Source organism: Mus caroli, unplaced genomic scaffold, assembly GCF_978045245.1.
Source record: "Mus caroli unplaced genomic scaffold, Mus_caroli_1 scaffold_19, whole genome shotgun sequence".
Classification (NCBI taxonomy): domain Eukaryota; kingdom Metazoa; phylum Chordata; class Mammalia; order Rodentia; family Muridae; genus Mus; species Mus caroli.
In genome coordinates this window covers 51207591-51228607 of record NW_028227274.1, presented here as the reverse complement: position 1 = coordinate 51228607, position 21017 = coordinate 51207591, and the positions used below count along the sequence as shown (strand labels likewise).

The 21017-nt window shown below is 44.0% G+C and overlaps 1 protein-coding gene and 1 pseudogene across 2 annotated transcripts in view; both read right to left on the bottom strand.

The window, feature by feature from the left end:
- The window catches only part of Snx24 (sorting nexin 24), a 142501-nt gene that overhangs the window by 104044 nt on the left and 17440 nt on the right, over positions 1-21017 (bottom strand). The gene's annotated exons all lie outside the window — the stretch shown is intronic.
- LOC147000292 (acyl carrier protein, mitochondrial pseudogene) lies at positions 15189-16333 on the bottom strand (annotated as a pseudogene).

The following is a 21017-nucleotide window of genomic DNA, read 5'->3' as shown; positions in this document are numbered from 1 at the left end:
TCTCTCTTCCTTACATCACAGTGAGACCGTATATATAGTTACGACTTTGGGGCCATCATATGTTCTATATACATATAGATGCTTGGGACTGAGCCAGAGGCTTGCACATGCTAAGCTTGCATAGGCCTATATCTGAGCGACATCCTCAGCTCCCTCAAACTTAAATCTCATTCAAAAGGAAAAAAGAAATCCCCCACAAACAATACTAACAGAACAGAACTAGCTGCATATTAAACTGATGTCATGACAACGCAGAGTAAATGGTTAATCCAGGGACACTGTGAACACATTACTCTGTGAAATGATGATAGGGTGAGCTCAGACAAAGCTGTGATGCTCCAAGGAGAAAATTTTACACCTGAATTCACGTGATGGGTCATAGTCAAAATTACATATCATGTAAAATTACCTCCAACTGAAAAAAATTACCATCAGGACACGTGTGAATAGTCAACATGAAATGTCACTGGGTTCCATTAAAAAAACAGAACTGAACAAAACTTATCACACACTGCAACTGTTCCAAACTGTGAAAGGAAAAAAAAAAAATCAGAAATCCAAACCACTTCTGGTCCTATGAAATTCAGAACGGTATTGTCCGTTGAATGTGACGCATGAAGTGAGGAGGGTGTTTATGAAAATGCACGATACACAGATGAGCATGCTCTCTAGGCCTCTGCTGAAAGCATCTAGAAGCACACTAGCCACCAAGATCTTACATTTCTGTTCTTGGAAAAGCCGGAAACTGGGAAAGTCTAAAATGAACTGACATATTTTAGACAGAAAGCAAGAAATGGCACTCAGAAACAAGTGGGGTCATGCCCTTAGATCATCAAAACAGAGGGGTCATGTTTGCAGATTAATAATAATAATAGTAGGGGGCTGGTGAGATGGCTCAGTGGGTAAGAGCACCCGACTGCTCTTCCGAAGGTCCAGAGTTCAAATCCCAGCAACCACATGGTGGCTCACAACCATCCATAACAATATCTGGCGCCCTCTTCTGGAGTGTCTGAAGACAGCTACAGTGTACTTACATAAAATAAATAAATAAATCTTTAAAAAATAATAATAATAATAGTAATAATAATAATAATAATAATAATGTGTCATTTTTTTAAAAAGTCACAAGTCTATAGTCAGTAGGAACAAGGAAAAGGATGAGTCCTTCTGTAAAGAAGGGTACCAGTTAATGAATGTATAAGAAATGGTAGAACTAGAAACCCCATAACAATTAGTGATAAAATAGCTTACTGAGGACAACGCATCCCTCTGCTCCCTCGCTGGGTCAGTGGGTGAGGCGGTGGGATTTGGGAGTGAGACTCAGAGCACCACTTAGTCTCAATATTCAGTGCATATACATTTGTCATTGGTATGTCATTTACATGTGTGTTCATGTGTCTATATACACACATGCGGAGGCCAGAGGAGGACATTGAGCATCTTACTGTCTTATCAGTCTCTACCTTATTCTTCTGAGACAGGAGTTCCTTACTGAACCAGGAACTTATTGGTTTTTTCAGGTAGACCAACTGGCTAGGCCCCCCAAACCCTCCTGTCTCTACCCGGAGTTACTGGTGCACACAACCATAGTTGGGATTTTATGTGGGTGATGGGAATCCAAACTCAGGCCCTGAGCTTCTATACGTGTTCTCAGCCACTGTCGTGTCTTCCTGATGGACCATTCCCTTTTGTAGTACATACTGGCATTCTTTATCTCGGCAATGTTCCTTTGAAGTCCACTGTCAGAGCAGTTATGCTAGTTTGACTCTCGGTGGGTGTTTTGCCAGTGAGAATTGTACCGTGGTGGATAACTTGTTTTTTAATCTAGTCACTTAGTCTGTGTCTTTTTATTGGTGAGTTGAAGCTATTTACATTTAAGGTTATCTTGTTTGGAAGCTATCTGCTTTCAGGGCCCGACGTACGTTACCCCCATCCTTTCTTAGTTTATGGGTTGCTGATGAGAGATGCGGCCATGGTCTTCTTTTTGATGCAAAATCAATTTTTTTAAATGAAAAAATCAACAAAGCCTAACCAAGCAGTCGAAATTAGCACCACCAGTTAGCGGTGAGCAGAAGCCATAACCCATTGCTTATGGAGCCCTTTACCCGTGATGCATCTCCTCAATTTAGTGCTCAGGAAACCCCAGAAGCCAACCTGTCTTGTGCCAAAATGCCAATGTCATGGGAGACAAAGAAAAGCAGAGAGAGAGAGACAGAGACAGAGAAAGACAAGACAGAGAGAGACAGAGAGAGAGAGAGAAAATTCAAAAAGAAAGAGAACCAAATGACAACTAAATATAACGCATTGTCTACATCCTAAACCAGGAGGAAATAAAGGACATTATTGGGACAATTGAAGCATTCGGAATATGAGCTACAAAGTAGAATACTAACGTTAAGTATCCTGGATATTTTACAGTGGTGATGTGAGGAGAGTAAGGTCCCCAGGATTATCAGGATAACAAGGCACAGCTAACGTACACAGCCTAGTGTCAGGTGTAACCCGGGCAACAGGGACAGAGTGACAAGCAAAGCAGGGAGGTTGTAAACAGGATGGATCCGCCTAGCCTGAAATGAGAACCACTTGAATTATTTCTGTAATGTGTTGTATATTTGGAATTATTTCAGAACTACATTCCCTCCTGTACTGTGTGCATGGTGTGTGCCTATAATCCCAGGACTGGGGAAGCTGCCTTAGGGGGATAATGAGTTTGAGGATAGCCTGGGCTACACTGTCGGGCCCTGTCTCTAAATAATGCTTTTATGCGTACACTGACTGAATCACATCTAGGACCCACAGAAACAGTAAGACCAGTGGCCAGCAGAGGGGCTACTAGCTCATTTTTATGTTGTGTAATGATAATTAAAAATCCATTTTGAGGAGCTGGGGAGGCCATGATCACCTAGTACTTAAAGCTGAACATTCTATTGTCACCCAAGGGTGCACTTAAAGGTGAATATGTGTGGCAGAAGTAGATCACTGACAGTCAAAAAGCCTGCAGCTGTTGAGCAAATGCCTGGCTGCTCGTCCTGGGTTTATATGATTCGATTCCCACTATAATCTGAACACTCATCCGCGTGTGCGTTATGAGTGATGGTTTATTAAAGGACCTAAGTGAAAACCCACACTAGATGTCACCATGATCCTCACGTGACGAATGAGCAACTGAGACACGGAAATGTTAAACAATGCACCCGTGATAGCTGCAATATTGGGTAGTGTGGGGATTTGAACTTAGGTGTGCGGTTCCAGTGCCTGCAGTCTTAGCAAATGTGCTAGAAGACCTCTTGCTGTAAGTGACAGGTGTCTGACTTAACTGGAGCCCAGGTGATGGTACAGAACAGAAAAGAAGACAGTCCACCAAATCAAGAGGAAAAATAATGCACAGGACAGAGGGAGGGCAGGAACTCTAAAATATACGAGGACAGTTTATAAGTAAGTAACAGGGCGGAAAACACATAAAAAACCAACCTGTGAACGTAACACATATTTGCCAGAAGTGGTAAAGAAGGAAATGAAGAAATAATATCTACTCAGATAAAATGTTATAAATCCAAAGCAAGTCCAGGTCTGCGTTCATAGGTAACAATAAAAAGGAGTCAGCTATAAATTCAACACATAGGACAACATAAGCTCTGAAATCAAGGACTGGGTAGTTCAGGAAATAACAGATTAGACAGAGTCAGAGAGAAGATTAGAGATGTGGTGGGGAATCTTACAAGAGGCAGAGAATGAGAGAGGTCGAAGGGCAGGTGGAGGGATTTCTACACACATATCAAAAGCAATGTCAGAAGGAAACACTTTCCCAGAATTCCACACAGACATAAGTTCTGACTGAAAATGAACTGTCTCTAGGGAGTCAGTTGGAAACGCACAACAGAAGGGTGAAGAGTGAAATTCAAAAGCTATTAGAGAGAAAAACGAGATTACAGACAATGACGACAAGGACTCCATCAGATAATAGACAATGATGACAGAATGCACTCAAGCAGCCGACAAAATATGACTATTAGCTCCGACGGACAAATAAGGCTAAGCTACAATATGGAAGCTGCCAAGTTAACATGGAGGAGTAATTAAAGGCGCTGTATCAACATTTACTCCAGACAGCTTCAAAATTAAACGATGTCTGACTGGCAAATAAAGTAACAGCTAGGCCTAGAGGGAAACAATGTGGGAAGGGAAAATAATGAGTGCAAACACTGACTAAACTATTCAATACAAGTAGCTTTCTGCTTTAAGAAAGTAATTCCAGACTATGGAAAAAGGAAGCTGGCTTGTGGGGGAAAGAGAGTAACTACTCTTGCCTTGCACAGGAGAAGGAATAAAATAATGAAAACTGTAAGTAACGACAAAGGGCAGATATCAACATTTTACATGAAGGGCTATAGAGATAGCTCAGACTAAGAGCCTTGACAGCTCTTCCAGAGGTTCTGAGTTCAATTCCTAGCAACCACATGATGGCACACAACCATCTATATAGGGATCTGACACCCTCTTCCGGTGTGTCTGAAGACAGCCACAGTGTACTCATGTAAATAAAAATGAATTTATCTGGAGCTGGAGAGATGGCTCAGCAGTTAAGAGCACTGACTGCTCTTCCGAAGGTCCTGAATTCAAATCCTAGCAACCACATGGTGGCTCACAACCACCCATAATAAGATCTGATGCCCTCTTCTGGAGCTGTCTGAAGACAGCTACAGTGTACTTACATATAAAAAGATAAATATATTTATTTTTTTAAAAAAGAATTAATCTTTAAAAAACAAAAAATTCATTAAATATAAAATTTATAGTTTCAAAAATGGCTGGCAAATACACAAAAGGGTGAGATTTAAAAACAAACAAAAACAAAAACTTAGCTGGGCATGACAAACTCCTGAAATATTAATACCTGGGAGGCTAAAGCAAGTGGATCATGAGTTGCTGGCTAGCCTAGACTACAAGACAATATTCTGTCTCAAAAAAAATCAAAAACAAGGGCTGGGGAGATGGTTCAGTGGTTAAGAGCACTGACTGCTCTTCCAGAGGTTGTAAGTTCAATTCCCAGCAACCACCTGGTAGCTCACAACCATCTGTAATGGGATTTGATGCCCTCTTCAGCTGTGTCTGAAGACAGCAATAATGTACTCACATACATAAAATAAATAATATTTAAAAAAAATGGTAGTCCCCTTCCTGTGGACACTGTCCCTGAAGTTTAAAAAAAATTCAAAAACAAAAAAAGATAAGCAGCTATCAGACAACAAGGTGGACACTGGATTTAGGAGTTAAGAATTCAATCTAATAAACTGAAAACTCAAGGTAATAGAAATGTATTAGTAATCAGAATAAATAGATACTTTTATTAAAATTTTTCTTTCTTCTACAAAATACAGCATAAATACCTGCAAAACCCTTACTAAAAAAAAAAAATGTTTTCTCACTCTGAAGACTCAATTAAAAGCCTCTCAAAGTGGCGTCTGTCTGTAATCCCCGCACTGTGGAGGGGCTGGCAGCCTGCACTATGCAAGACCTTAAAAGCCAAGGGATGGGGCAGAGAGACGGCTCAGAGGTTAAGAGCACGTGTGGCTCTAACAGAACCCAGACTCAGTTCCCAGCACCCTCTGGTATCTTACACGTGTCTGTAACTCACTTCCAGGGGATCTGATGCCTTCTTCCTATGAAGGCACCCAGCACGCACATGGTAAACTGACATACATGGACGCAAAACATGTCTATTACATGAAATAATCTAAAGAACAATAACAAACCCACCAAAGGATGGATGGATGCGGTCAAGATGGAGGCTCTGAAGATGATTCAGCAGGTAACAGAGCTTAAGCTGGACCACTGAGTTCAATTCTTGTAACATATAAATATACGCCAAAGGAGAGAACCAACTCTATAAACATTTCTCTGGCCTCTCTATATGTGCTGTGGCCTGCACATACCATGACCCTCCACCAACACACATCATACACACACAAATAATAACTAATCAAAAACATTTTTTTTTTTTGTGACAGGATCTCACTATGTCACACTGGCTGGGTTCAGAAAAACAATCTGCCTGTCACTGCCTCCCAAGTGTTAGGAAAGGCGTGTGCCACCATGTCCCCGTGAATCAAAGTTTTTTTTTTTACAAAGGCTGAGAATATGCTCAGTGTTTGAGCACTTATTTTCTTATCATGCACAAGACACAGGGGAATAAAATTTGGCGGGTCCGGTGTTATAAATGAAGGCTACATAAAAGAAAGCACCAATGCTCCCCACCTGGTCAATAAGAGCTATCAACTCTGGACCGACAGACAGGTAAGACAGACAGACAGATGACTGTGAGATTCACTGTGAAGAAAATAAGAGAAAAAGAAATCGAATTAGTTACTTTTATATGGTCCAGACTGGTCCAGAGCTGTGGCATAAAGAAGATGGTAGGAGCTCTATATAACCTGGGCAAAGGTCAGGGAGCCTGGGGCTCTGGAAGAGAACCTAGCTGGCCCCAAGATGGTACTAACCTCCATCAATCAGGGACTTCTGTCCTGTTAGCCAGCACTTCCCATGGCTTAGCTGTAATCCTGAGTCACACACATCACAAGGATGCTGTAGGGCAAAAATTAACAACTTAAGTGGTGATGTGGCAATACTGCCAACCTGACACTAAAGTCAGCCATGCTCGGTAAAACTTTATCTCACAATCCTGGTGCCATGAAAATCACAGGCGAATCGTTTCACAATCAGGCAGTTTCTAACGCTCTGAAGAGACGTTTATGGAGTTACCATTATATACATGGTATAGAGTGCTCTGTCAGCTACTTACTATACAAGTAGACAGAGTCAGACACGGTTCAGTCTTCAAAACCACCTTGTGATGACAACTATTATAATCTCCCTTCAGAATCTGAAGCTTCGAGTAATTGATCAAGTGGCCCAAACGCAAACAGATTCAGTCGGAAGGGTGGACTTTCACTCCCTCAATAGCTTCTCAAGCCTGCATATACAGGTGAATCCCCCAGGGAGCTGGAGAGAAAGGGAAGGCAAATTGGGTTCTGCAGAATCTGGGGTGGAGCCTGGCAGCCCCATTTTCAATGTCCTAACACCAGTACTGCTGAGTGTCCTGGTCTGTTGACTTATGAGTGGTAAAGGACCAACTTATCCATCACCTTACACTGACTCCATTCTCACAGCTGTGAGTCTGAAGTCTAGTCTGCTGTCAGTCAATAACACATTTTTAGAGTCAACTAAAAAGGGGAGAAAAAAAATCCCACGGTGCTATATAAGTATTAAGTCATGCAAATTTTAAATCAGAAATTAGCACCATTAAGTCTACAACAAGATTTTATTGAAGTCAGATGAATTTCTAAGGTTCCTGTACACATTCCTGTTATCTCTGGCCAGAAGGGCCCCTGCCACACCCTCCATCCAAACCAAAGGCATCCTGTGTAACGCTGAGGAAACCATCAGAATCTATTAAAATTACCACACACTGATAGCAGCGGGGACATGACAAATCGCAGGCCAAGAGTCAGATACGGCAGAATGTGTTTCAGAGCTTTGGGGCCAGGCCCATTTGCAACCCAATGCTATTGTGTGAAGCTGGCATGCTCTGTGCATGACAAACTGATGCAATTTCGGGGCTGTCTGCAGGCCAGGGAGATTTCTCTGATGCTGCCTGTAGTTAGTTTACAGAACTGTGCAGAGTTCCCAGATTCGAATCACCGGGGGCTTGAAAGGGCTTCACTTGACAAGCTACAAATAATTACACCCCACTCTTTCTATTGTACTCTATTACTCTGCCCCCTTATCTCGAGGATTTGAGCTTTTCTGAACAAGTGGGGTCGCCTTCTATTTTGACCACAGCCCAACGAAACATTGTTCTTTTCTGATATGATAAATAAAAGGAAACCTTGCAGCCTAAACATTTTTATCAGGTCCATTTTCTACTTTTATAGGCAAAAAAAATCAGCCGTGGGCTCCATTAGAAGGCTGAACTGGATGGAAGCTGGCAGGCAGGTACGTATATCCTCTTTAAATGACGCCACCTGACTCTCTGACTTTTTTTTTTTTTCAAAAGCACATTTGAAAAATAGAGCACTAACCAACTGATAAAGGGCATATGAACAGCAGTGTTCATGTGGCTTGTCCCTACCTCATCTCCATCGAAGCTCCACACTGGTTCTTCATTCAGAAATATATGTACATAGATATATATTCAAATGTGTAGATGGGCACACACAAGATATAAATATGTTTGCTTTCTTTGGGTAGCTGATGGTTTTTTTTTTTTTTTGAATTTGCTGTGTAGCACAGGCTAGCCTGGGGCAATCCTCATGTCTCATCTTCCCAGCTACTAAGATTCTAGAGATGTGCATCCATCATGACCAGCTTTTATTTAGGCATTCGTGTGTGTGTGTGTGTGTGTGTGTGTGTGTGTGTGTGTGTGAGAGAGAGAGAGAGAGAGAGAGAGAGAGAGAGAGAGAGAGTAAAGGTTTATTTACTCTTATTCTTAAGAGTTCGTTGCCTGCATATATGTCTGTGTACCACTTGTTTGCTTGATGTCCATGCATTTTGAAAGAGGGCACTGGATTCCCCCAGAACTGGAGCTATGGGCAGTTGTGAGCTGCCATATGGATGTTGGGAATCAAACCTGGGTCCTGGCAAGAGCATCAAGAGCTCTTAACCCCTGAGCCACTTCTCTAGCCCTGTATTCATGTTTTCTTAATGAAAAGGTTTTTTTTCAGTTTGTACTGCAAGTAAAATAATGTTGCCTGTCAGAGGCGTGCTTCTCAGACACTCCAGCCCCCCAGTGCTCAAGTGTGCTATTCCATTTCTGAAACTCCCTAAGGAGTCTCCTATAAAACATACACTTATTCCTGCTCAATATATTTCAATTTAGTAAATAGAAAACTTAAAAATGACAAAACACGAAATCTATGCTGTGGGATTTTCCAGAGTAAGATGCAAAACTGAAGGAGATAGTTTTTGGTTAAACGCTGATGTCAAGACTTCAGGTGCTAGAGAGATGCCTCAGAGGGTAAGAGCACTTCCTGTTCTTACAGAGGACCTGGGTTCTGTCCCCAGCACCCACACAGTAAGTCCAGTTCCAGAAGATCCACCATTCTCCCTGACCTCTGTGGACTCATGCACACGCGAACATATGCACATACTCAGGCATACACACAATGAATACAATTATTTTAAAACTTTAGAAATTTCTTTTTTTTTTTTTTTTTTGGTTTTTCGAGACAGGGTTTCTCTGTATAGCCCTGGCTGTCCTGGAACTCACTTTGTAGACCAGGCTGGCCTCGAACTCAGAAATCCGCCTGCCTCTGCCTCCCAAGTGCTGGGATTAAAGGCGTGCGCCACCACCGCCCGGCAACTTTAGAAATTTCTAGCTCCCCATACATTTATTCATTTAAATTTGTGTGTGTGTGTGTGTGTGTGTGTGTGTGTGTGTGTGTACAGAGAAAGAAAACTGGTAAGATAACTCAGCCAGTAAAGATACTCACCACTACAGCCGAAGCCTCAGTTTGATTCCCAAAACTCCATCGAAGAAGGAGCTGTCCAACTCCACCAGGCTGTCTTCTGACCTCCACACTATGTAGCATGGTGTGTGCAATACATACACAATTTTTTTTAACCAGCTATAGTAATGGAGGCTGGAGAGATGGCTCAGTGGTTAAGTGCACTGGCTTCTCTTCCTGAGGACCAGGATTCAATTCCCAGCACCTACATGAGGCAGGTCACAGGAAATTTGACACTTTCTTCTGGTCTGACGCCTGTACTCACACACACACACACACACACACACACACACACACACACACACACGCACGTCCACACACATCTATGTATAATTCAAGATAAAATCCTTTAAAATTAAAATAAAATTAGCTATAGCAGCAGTTAACGATCATTTAAATAAAATTACCTAAACATCTTAAATTTTAAATTATTTGAGAAGCCTTCACTGAAGGTCAAATTACCAGGTGTTCTAAGTCTTCCACAATAATCCTATTACATAGACACGGCATCTCACTTAATTAAGATCTGTGCTGGACAAGATGGTAGACCTAGAACTTGGGAAGTAGAGACAAAGTAGGACCAGGAATTCAAGGCTACCTGAGCTATGAGGGCAGCCTGGGCTACATGAGACCATGTCCCAATGTAAATAAATAACAATATTTGTGGTTCTGACTACCACACTTCAGAGATAAGGCAACTGAGGCACATTGAAGGACTATAAACTTATTCCAGGCCTCACGACTCTGGGCTATAGAAATGTGATCTGCAATGTGATTTGTGATGTCAGTCAAATGTGATTTGACTGACATCCCCCCCTCCAGTTCCTCATCCTAGTTTCAGACTGCCATAAACTTAAAATCAAGGTGACCACAGACAAAATACTCCCTACCTGAGCTGAAGCAAGTGCCTGGAGAGAATTCGACTCAACAGTGGAGGCAGACTATGGTGGTTTGGAAAAAAACAAAAACCCAGTGGCAGTATTGGGAGGTGTGGCCTTGCTGGAGTGGATGTGGCTTTGTTGGAGGAAGGACATCACTAGGGGTGGGCTTTAAGGTCTCAGATGCTCAAGCCAGACCAGTGGCTCATAGTCTCATCCTGCTGCCTGCAGATCCAGATGTAGACCTCTCGGCTACTTCTCCAGCATCACATCTGTCTGCACACTGCCTTGCCTCCTGCCAGCCCCAATTAACTGTTTGCGTTTATGAGAGTCGCCTTGGTTGTGGTGTTTCTTCACAGCAACAGAAATCCTAATTAAGACGGTGACAGATGATGGTGGAATAAGCTTCTCTTGGGAGCAGAAGGGGCCAAGTCCTGAGACGGCTCCTGATACCAAGGACCTCTATTCCTCTTCACTGCAGGCTTCAGTGTAAAATAAACCTCTCCTACTTCCTTACTCTGCCCTGTCAACTGGAAGGACTGTTATTCCTGAGCAGTGAAAGGATCGAATCGCATGAACTTCTACAAAACCAAAATAACCTCAGAAGTGATGTCTCTATTGCTGATTTTTTGATTAAAATATAACAATACAATTCATTTTGCATACTTATTTTTTTTTTTTAGTACAGCTTCTACTAAGTTGCTATGTGTCTCACATTGTTTTTCTAACGGACAATGATTCCTAAGTCAACAAGAATGAAGACATGACAGCTCCTAGATGCAGCTGAGAGAAGATTTTTATTGTAGATGTGAGAGAGAGTATAGCCAGAGGCATCTGGAAGAGTCAAGGGCAGCAAAAGCCAAGGTGTCCTACTTTCTTTCTTTTTTTTTTTTGAACCTGGAATTGATTTGAAAGAGGAAATAAAAGTTAACTAGCTTTGGGCAGGGGAGGGGAGGGGCTCAGGAGCACAGGGCAGGAAGAAATCAGAAAAGTACTTTTTTCTTCTTTTAACTACCAATGTAGACAGTCTGGTGGGTTATTAGGGTTTGGGGGGGAGGGGTGCATAAAACATGATCTTGCTATATAGCCCAAGGTCTCACTATGTTGCCCAGGGTGGGCTGGAAGTCAGTCTTCTGCCTTGGTCTCCACTGTGCAGGGGTATACAGGTGCACATCACTGCGCCTGGTTGCAGACAGTTCTGGTGCACAGTGATATCCTTCTCAGCATCTCCTGAGCTCACCCCACACTGCTGCCCTAGTCCAGACCATCTTGCTGGACAGCCACAGCTCAGCCCCACCGTGTTTTCCATCTAGCTTTCTTTGGAATGTTCACAGGAAGCCCAAACACATGCCATCCTCAAGGCCCAGTCACTACACTGCTCAGAATATTTTGTATAGTTCTATCATTTTACACAAAGACGTGGCCCCACCCCTTAACTCCATAACTGCCCAGCTCCCAGAAGGACCTGCAGTGGTCCTTACCAATGCTACTCACAGTGCCTGTGGTGGGGCCTTCTCTCCTCTATATGACTCATTTTCTCCATCTCCTAGGAAGTGCTCTCACCCTCTCCCCTCCACTGGGAGCTGGAAAAGACACAACACAGCACCTCCATCACGGGCTGCTGCTCTGGCCTCCAGGGCCTCATATAACCAAGGCAGCTCTTCCAGGACCTCACACAATGGCTCTTACTCACCATGGAGCTCCTGAATGCTGTGCCTCCACCATACACAGTTCATTTGTATTGGTCTACATTTGCTGGGGTTCACTATTCTCACAGCCCGATCCTTTCCATCCACTTAGCTAAAGCCCTCCCCCTACACCCCCCCGCCGCCCAGCATTCCAAATAGGGCATGCGCAGCATCTCTTGGAAGTCTCCCAACACTGCTCTCCTCCCCAGCTCAGTCTCAAAACCTCCATCCTTGCCTGTGAGCTGAGGTTCAACGCCAGCACCTAAAACAAATAAACCAAAGTACCCATTCAATACAATTTATTACCAAACGTTCGCCACTGCTTCATGGACCATAGACTATTTGCACAAGGCTGGATGTACCCATGTCTGGCAGCTGGTAACTGCCTTGAGCTGGCACTAATCAGGCACTGAAATGCTTACTTCTGTCACTGCATTGGCTGATTATGTGACATTGTAATAAGTAGTTTTCTTCCATTGAGTGTGGATAAGAACACGGGTTAAACAGTGATATTTAATAATCTCTGTGTACATTTTATGTAACTACTCATTAAAATTAACTACCTTGCAATGTCAAATATATTAATTAAGTAATCTGAAGCAAAACTGAAATTGTACTAGGATATTTTCGAAAATTAAATAGTCCTCTCTCCTTTGTACTTCAAGAAAGGGTTTCTCTGTGTAACCCTAGCTGCCCTGGAATGCATTCTGTAGACCAGGCTGGCCTGTACTCAGGAGAAGACTGGCTTCCAAGAAGCTAGGATGAGGGTCTTTATTTTTAAATTATTTTTTAAAGATTTATTTATTTATTATTATTTATATGAGTACACTGTAGCTGTCTTCACAACACACCAGAAGAAGGCATTGGATCCCATTACAGATGGTTGTGAGCCACCATGTGGTTGCTGGGAATTGAACTCAGGACCCCTGGAGGAACAGCCAGTGCTCTTTACCACTGAGCCATCTCTCCAGCCCCATAGGACAAGGGTCTTAAAGCCCATGCCCACAGTGACACACTTCCTCCAACAAAGCCACACCCACTCCAACAAGGCCACACCTCCTAATAATGCCACCCCCTGGACCAAGCATATTCAAACCACTACACTTTGTCTTTAGATAAATAAATAAAGTTAAATAAATAAGCCAACCACTAAATCATCAACCATCTTCAGTGCTCAGTTTCTGGCTTTTGATCCTTGGTGACAATACTTAGAAAACTCTCATATTCCCATAAGCAACACTAATATGCTGAGTTTGTATTTCAGATCTGACCTCTGACCTCCTGAATGACCCCACCAGTCACTGTTACCATCCCAAGAGAGCCAGTGAGGCAGCTGCAAGGCCAGGGCCTTCAGGACCCTTGCTCAAGCAGGATCCCAATTACCATGGCCTCAGGCATCCAGGTTACACTTATGGGATGGCTTTCGGGGAAGGAACTAAGCCATGCTTGTGCAGGCGGAGGACAGCCATTACAAATCTGCTGACACTGAACTAACTGTACCTTTGCTAGGCATATTGCAAAGATTATTTCCTTCCCTTCGCTCCCCTCCCCTCCCCTCCCGTCCCCTCCCCTTCCCTCCCCTCCCCTTTCCTTTCTTTTCTTTCTTTCCTTTCTCTCTCTCTCTCAATCTCTCTCTCTCTCTCTCTCTCTCTCTCTCTCTCTCTCTCTCTCTCTCTCTCTCTCTCTCTTAAGTCATAGGGTATCATTTAGCCTGGATTAGCATTGACCTCGCTATGCTAATCCAAGAATAACTTTAAACTTTCTGATCCTCCTGCCACTGTCTCTCAAATGCTAGGATTAAAGGCGTGTAACACTATACCTGGTTTATATGGTGCTAGGAATCAAACACTGGACTTTGTGCATGCTAGACAAGCACTCTACCAACAAAGCTATGTCCTCAGTCTCCTTGTTAGCCCTTCTTAATGATAAACAAACTGTCCCAATTTATGTTTAACAATATAACTGTAGGGACTTAAGAACAATAAGAGATCAGTGGACAAAACAACATCTCTACTACATACTATTTCACAAATAGGTAGACTTCCTTAAGAGTCTGCTGGTTTTACTAAGAGTCTTAGAGAAAGAAACAAACCTGGGCTGGAGAGATGGCTCAGTGGTTAAGAACACTGGCTGCTCTTTCACAGGACCTGAGCTCAATTCCTGGCACTCACATGATGGCTCACAGCCACCTTCAATGCCAGGTCCAGGGGACCCGATGCTCTCCTAACCTCTGCAGACACCAAAAACACACATGGTGAACACACATATACTCAGGCAAAACATTCATGCAGATTTTAAAAAACCTTTAAAAAAGAAATAAAACCCTAGATCTCTAAAAGTCTAGGACAGTGTCCAAAGGCCTTAAAAATTCATTGGTTGAAAAAAAATCTAAATAAATACTGGTGCTAAGGACTCTGGAGCAGGGCACAGTTCTGGCATTGAACCCAGAGCGTGCACCTCCTAGACTAGTGCTCTGTAACGAGGCTTTATTCCCAGACTCATATAAAACTGTGCCTTACCTGCCTCATCTCTGTGACTTTACCTCATCCTCAGCCAACTTGTTATAGCATCTGCCGGTTCTCCCCACCAGCCCTTCATCAGGCCTCACCAACCACTCAGATCGACCACACACTCACAGCAGATCATTACGAAGCCGGTGCCACACTTCCAATTAGACTGCTGGCTTCCCCACCCAGGCATTTAGAATTCTCCAGGTCATTGGAAAAAAAAAAAGTTGCACAGAGATTTACTAGAGCCAGAACTCAGGAAAAACAAACTCTGACTGCAAAAAATAGCTTTGGGGGAAGAAAGAAAAAAAAAAAAAAAAAAAAAAACAACCTTCACCCAAGCTGACCTCATCTGAACTGGCGGAACCTCAACAGCAATGAGTCAGGAGTCAAGTTCTGATCAGAGTGAAACACAAGACTGCACCGGTGTGAATAGGACTGGCCCTGTCCCACTGCTAGGCTGCAGCAGTAAACCAGGCTGGTGCAAGACATTTCCAGACTGTGCTTTCAATCACTGTGACTAGGTTTAAACATATCTTCATTCATCAAAGTAGAAATTATAATTCTTGCCTTTTTGGGCAACAGGAAGTAAGTTTATTCTTCTACCATGAAAATCCAGGCTTCAGGAGTCAACTAACTCTAGGAAGGCATTTTCTGCATCCTGCCGGTCACAGAAGCATTTTCTCTGCAAAAAAGTTGTCAAGAGACTTGAAGAAGTGGCAGCCCACTGGTGAGGAGTTAGACGAATATGGTGGATGAGAAAACAATTGGAGCCCAGTTCCTTTATCCCTCAAAGCCGAGCTGGGCTGTTTGTGGTTGGATGCTGTCCTAAGAACCAGGCTGCAGATGTTGCTGTTCCTTAGTCATCCCACGGATTTGCTAAGCAGACTTGGCAGACATAGGGTTTCAGAGAGCTGCTGGGGGTCAGACGTGCAGAAGACTCCGGCAGAACCAATACTGGCTAGGAACTTGTGAACATGTGCACGTACGTGCATGTGTGCGTGCATGCATGCGTGCGTGTGTCTGTGTGTCTTTGGGAAGTGCTGTGGAACATCTACTCTGTCCAACCAGCCAGTTGTTGCCAGTGTTTGTGTAACATCACCAGTGTCAATTCGATCAGGAAATGGTGAGTTGTTGCACAGATGACGAGAGGACAACGGGTCAAAGCGACTGTTTCCACTTTCCATCAGCACATGAGGGACTTGCTTAGGGAGCTGTTTTACCTTTCCAACTTGCTCCAAACTGGAATTCCACTTGGTGAGAAGACTGACCTATTATTCATATATATTCTTCTTACATGCAATATATTCTACAGTTTCTCATGGACACATCAACTTCTCTGCATCCCTATCAGGAATTTCAACTCCAAATTATCTCCCATAGCCAAAATAATCTCCAGTTGGCCCAAACCATCTGACCCTTGGTACTTCATAAAATGAGAATTTACTGAGTGCTTTTAATGTTGTCATAGAGTTTCAAGACATTTAGTACTTTGTGCTTGATTTCTGATAATGTCAAACAGAATGTGTTCTGACAGTAGTGTCAGTGTGTGAGCATTCCAAGCACCTTCGAGAGATCCAGGATGGATGCAGAGTCCTGGGCCTTTCCTGAGTTCCCCCAAGGCACAGAGTGGTGCTGAGCATGAGCCAAGGCCAGTATAGAAAGCTGGGGCAGTGGCAGACGCAGGCAGAAAGGGCAGGAGCTGCCATGGCTACACCAACCTAGCATGGGATCTTGTCTTTCAAATAAAAAAGGCACCGTTTCCCATTGAAGTGGTGAATACAGAATTCTTTCAAAGAGAAAAAAAATTCTAATATACAATGAAAGGGAAGTAACATATATGATACCATCGGGAACCCCAACTGTCAAAAATGTGTAACATATAATTATAAGTATATAATTATAAGTATATAATTAGCAGCATTCGGAATGAATAATAGCTGTTCCCACATTACAAGTTCTTACTGTGCACCTAGAGTTTACACTTGAGCCTGTGAGAAAGCTGAGGTAGGCGTTTTGGGGGGAAGTGCGGCTCTGGGAGAATAGATGACTTTCACAAGCTCCCTCACTTGTGAGCAGGCTGGGATGTGGAACCAAGTGGCTCTGGCTCGGGGCTTCATCACATGCCTTAGAAGTTCCTCAAATAGGCTGAGGTCAGAGGAGTTTCTCTGAAGTTGGTGTGCCTATAAGCCAGGACGGGAAGCACTTCTGCTGAATCAGAATGTGGCCGCCCCCTACATCTTCCAAGCAAAGCTGATGTTTCTCCTTCATGCTACCCCAGCACACACTCTGGAGAGCACCTTTCTGAAACAGTGTGATGGCTCATCTTGGTTGTCAAGTTGGGTAGAACTAACTTCTCTGGGCAATCTGCGGGGCATTTTCTCGCTTACTAGTTGATACAACAGGGCCTAGCCCACTATGGGTGGCATCATCTCTAGGCAGACAGACCTAAGCTGGTAGGAAACCTGCGCTTAGAACCAAGTCGGTAAGCAGAATTCCTCTGTGGTTTCTGGTCCAAGCTCCTGAGTTCCTGCATTAGGTTCCCTTGATGACAGTTTGTAACCTGTAAGATGATATAAATCTTTTCCTCCTTCGGGGTGTTCATCACAGCAACAGAAATACAGGGTAACTTACCCATGCCACAGTGTGCAGGGTTACCTACAAATTAAAATCACCTAGAGAGTCGTACAGCCAGGGCAGAGGCTGAAAAACCATTTGGGGGGCTGTTTTGAACTCCCTTCATAGCCTCATGCTCTGCACCATTGTCTCAAACCTTAATAATATCCTCAGAGGTCATCGTGGGCGTGGGGATGCTTCATTGCAGTAGCTTTCACCTGGCTACTCATCAGAATCGCACCAGAGACCATTGTAAAAGCCTCCCTGCCAGGCCTTGTGGCACACGCCTGTAATCACAGGGCTCAGGAGACACAGCCAGGCTAATCTCTGTGTCTACACAGGAAGTGCCAGGGCAGCCAGGACTAACAGTGAGACCCTGGCTCAACCAACAAAAGAAAAAGCCTCCCGCTGGGATAGGTGTGTAGCTCAGTGATAGACCATTTGTTCAGCACAGACAAGATTTTAGGTTCAGTCTTCAGCAGGAGAAGCAGGAGGTTGGTCATCTGATACTTAATCCACGCCCCCAGAACTCTCAAACTCTCTCAAATGAGAGCAAGGCATCCCCAGTGAGTAGCCTTTCTGGATGACTCTGAAGTATAGCCAGGGATGTGCACTAGGATCAGCAGCTGGCTTTAGCACAGAAAGGCCCTGGTCCTTGTGATGGAAATTTAGCTATTTAGCAGTAACAACCATCACAATGGCAACTGAAAGGACAATATAAACCTCATTTGTCCCTGTTTAAGGACCCCATTTGTCTCCATTTTGAGGATCAGGCCTGATGCCTCCATTTTGAGGACCAGGCCTCAAAAAAAAAAAAAAAAAAAAAAAAAAGGCACCAGCTGTAAGACACCAGCTTCAGCAATAGACAGGAAGTCCCAGAAACTAGGTGACAAGACACCAGCTCTAGGAACAGACCATAAAATCCAGAACAAGATCATAAAACACCCTCCCAAAGAACAGCCTGGGGAGAACCACAAAAATGGGGAAATGTCTCATCTCAGAATGGGCCATCTGTGCTGGACAGCCCTATTTCATCACATGGCTGACAGTTCATGACACAGGAATGTAGACCACTGATCACCTGTGACCCCCTAGCACCCACCAATGAAATTTCAGATTACCTAATCCTTCTAGAGAGTTCCCCCAGTTCCCTATAAGGCCGGCCTAGATGCCTTTATCTGAGGTTGCCATTTCAAAGAATGGTTGACCCACGCATGCTGGTTGCTTCTGTAGAATAAGTGCTCTTTGTTTTTGCATACTATCTGAGTCTGGGGTCTTCCTTCAGAGCTTTTTAGACCCTTACACTACAAACCCCTCCCTGTCCTAGTTTGATTTCTGTTGCTGTGATCACCATAGCCAAGGGCGACATGGGGAGAAGAGAGTTTATTTTAGGAGGTCGAGGCTAAACTATAGAGGCAGGGACTAAAGCAGAGGCGATGGAGGAACACTGTTTACTGGCTTGCTCTCCGTGGCTTTCTTCTTCTTGGATCCAGGACCACACGCCCAGCAACTGCACTGCTTGTGGGGAGCTAGGCTCTAATGCCCCAGAGCTTGTTAGTGCTCTGACGGAGGCATTTTCCTAATTGTGGCTCCCCTTTCCAGGTATCAGTGGCTCCTGTAGAGCGGGCAACAAACAACACAACAAACACTGGCCAGCACACCCCTCCTCCTTTCACTTAGCCTACCTCGGTGGGGGTTGACAACCAAAACTTTTTCCACTTGGCTCACTGCTTCTGCCACCTCCTTCTGCATCTGATACCACTGCAGGGCTCTGTCCTCCCTTCCTCCCTGACACCAGCGAGTGACTCATCCCACAGGCACACCAAGCTGTCATTCATTCCCCCACCACTTTCTTCTCTTTTTATTTATTTATTTTTCTGACACAGGGTTTCTCTGTGTATCCCTGACTATTCTGGAATCTATAGACCAGGCTGACCTTAGACTGAGAGATCCCCATGCCTCTGCCTCTCTGCCTCAATGCCTCAATGCCTCTCTCTCTCTGCCTCTCTCTCTCTGCCTCTCTCTCTCTGCCTCTCTGCCTCTCCTCTGCCTCTCTTCCTCTCTCTCTCTGCCTCTCTCTCTGCCTCTCTCTCTGCCTCTCTCTCTCTGCCTCTCTCTCTCTGCCTCTCTGCCTCTCCTCTGCCTCTCTGCCTCTCTGCCTCCCTGCCTCCCTGCCTTCCTGCCTCCCTGCCTCCCTGCCTCCCTGCCTCCCTGCCTCCCTGCCTCCCTGCCCCTGCCCCTGCCCCTGCCCCTGCCCCTAACTACGACTGTCACTAACCTGGCAAGGCTAAAGAACTGCACTCAGGAGCCGGGCGTGGTGGCGCACACCTTTAATCCCAGCACTCGGGAGGCAGAGGCAGGCGGATTTCTGAGTTTGAGGCCAGCCTGGTCTACAAAGTGAGTGCCAGGACAGCCAGGGCTACACAGAGAAACCCTGTCTCGAAAAACCAAAAAAAAAAAAAAAGAACTGCACTCAGCCTGCTCACTCTGGAGGACAGACTGTGTGCTGACGTCTGACGTGCATCTCCTCAGGATGCAAGGCCCAGGTCAGCCTGCTTACCCCAAGCCCCAAAGCACACACACTGTTTGGTTAAAATCAACGGGTTTTTGTTTTGTTTTAATTTGTTTTTATAATTTTTAGGGCAGGTGTGTGTGTGTGTGTGTGTGTGTGTGTGTGTGTGTGTGTGTGTGTGAATGTATGCCACTGTACCCATGAGGCCAGAAGGCTTCAGTCCCCTGGATCTGACACTACAGGAGGTTTTGAGCAGTCCACCATCTAGGAATCAAATCTGCACCCTCTCTAAGGCAGTAACCACTGAGCCACCATCCCAGCCCCCTTTCCTTTGCCTTTTCATGTTTGGGGATATGTATTTGCTTGGCTGGTTTGAGTTTTAGTTTTGTTTGTTTAATGACAGGATCTCAGATAACTAGTCCAGGCTGGCTTCAAAGATCTAGCCTCGGCCTTCCTAGTGCTGGGGTGTACAAGCATTCACCACCATGACTGGCTTAAAAAAAAAATCCCCATGGTTAAAAAGATTAAAAGCTTTTTGTACAGTTCCACACTCAACTGTGAAGCAAAAAATGAAAACCTGAAGAGTGGAAACCAAAATGCCTTGGGTTGAGATGCCAAAGCTTTGAGATTCTATGTGAAGATACTCTCTCAGAGGGCGGATCAAGGGCTACGAAGGCTTCCAGATCACTCAGGAATGACTGGAACAAGTCCCCCACATCTCTCCCCTGCAGAGAAATCTCCTTCCCAGACACATAATAGCATCAATGGAAAATCTCAAAGGCATTAAGAAAACAGTCTTGCTTCAGAAGTACTTCCTGTAGTAACTGTCTATTACTTTGGTTTTTTTGTCCATGTTCTCTAAGAATGGTTCTCAAAATAATCAAAGGAAAAGGCCTAATGCATTCAGTATCTGATACAAATTAGCAGCTAAAATAAAGCCATAATATACTCCCATAATTTTTAGGGGAATGGTCCAAGATTGTTGACTTTTAAAATAACATCTCCGTTAACATCCTATGTTAACTCAACCCTGTGTCGAACAGTTGGCTCTTAAGAAACAATTTAAGAATAATATTTAAAAGTCAATTAAAAACAGCGTAAGCACTCCTGTCAGTCAGAAGTGACCTCTGCTCTATGGTGCATTTAAATGTATGTCACCTTGACCTGTAACACAGCAGTGTAAAAAATTTTGGTCAATATAAATCAGACGCATGCTAATTTATTCAGCAGATTTCCTACCGTCTGAATCAACATCAGAAATCTAACCAGTGTTTGTTATTCTGTATTGACAGAAGGAAGCATATTTAAATGAT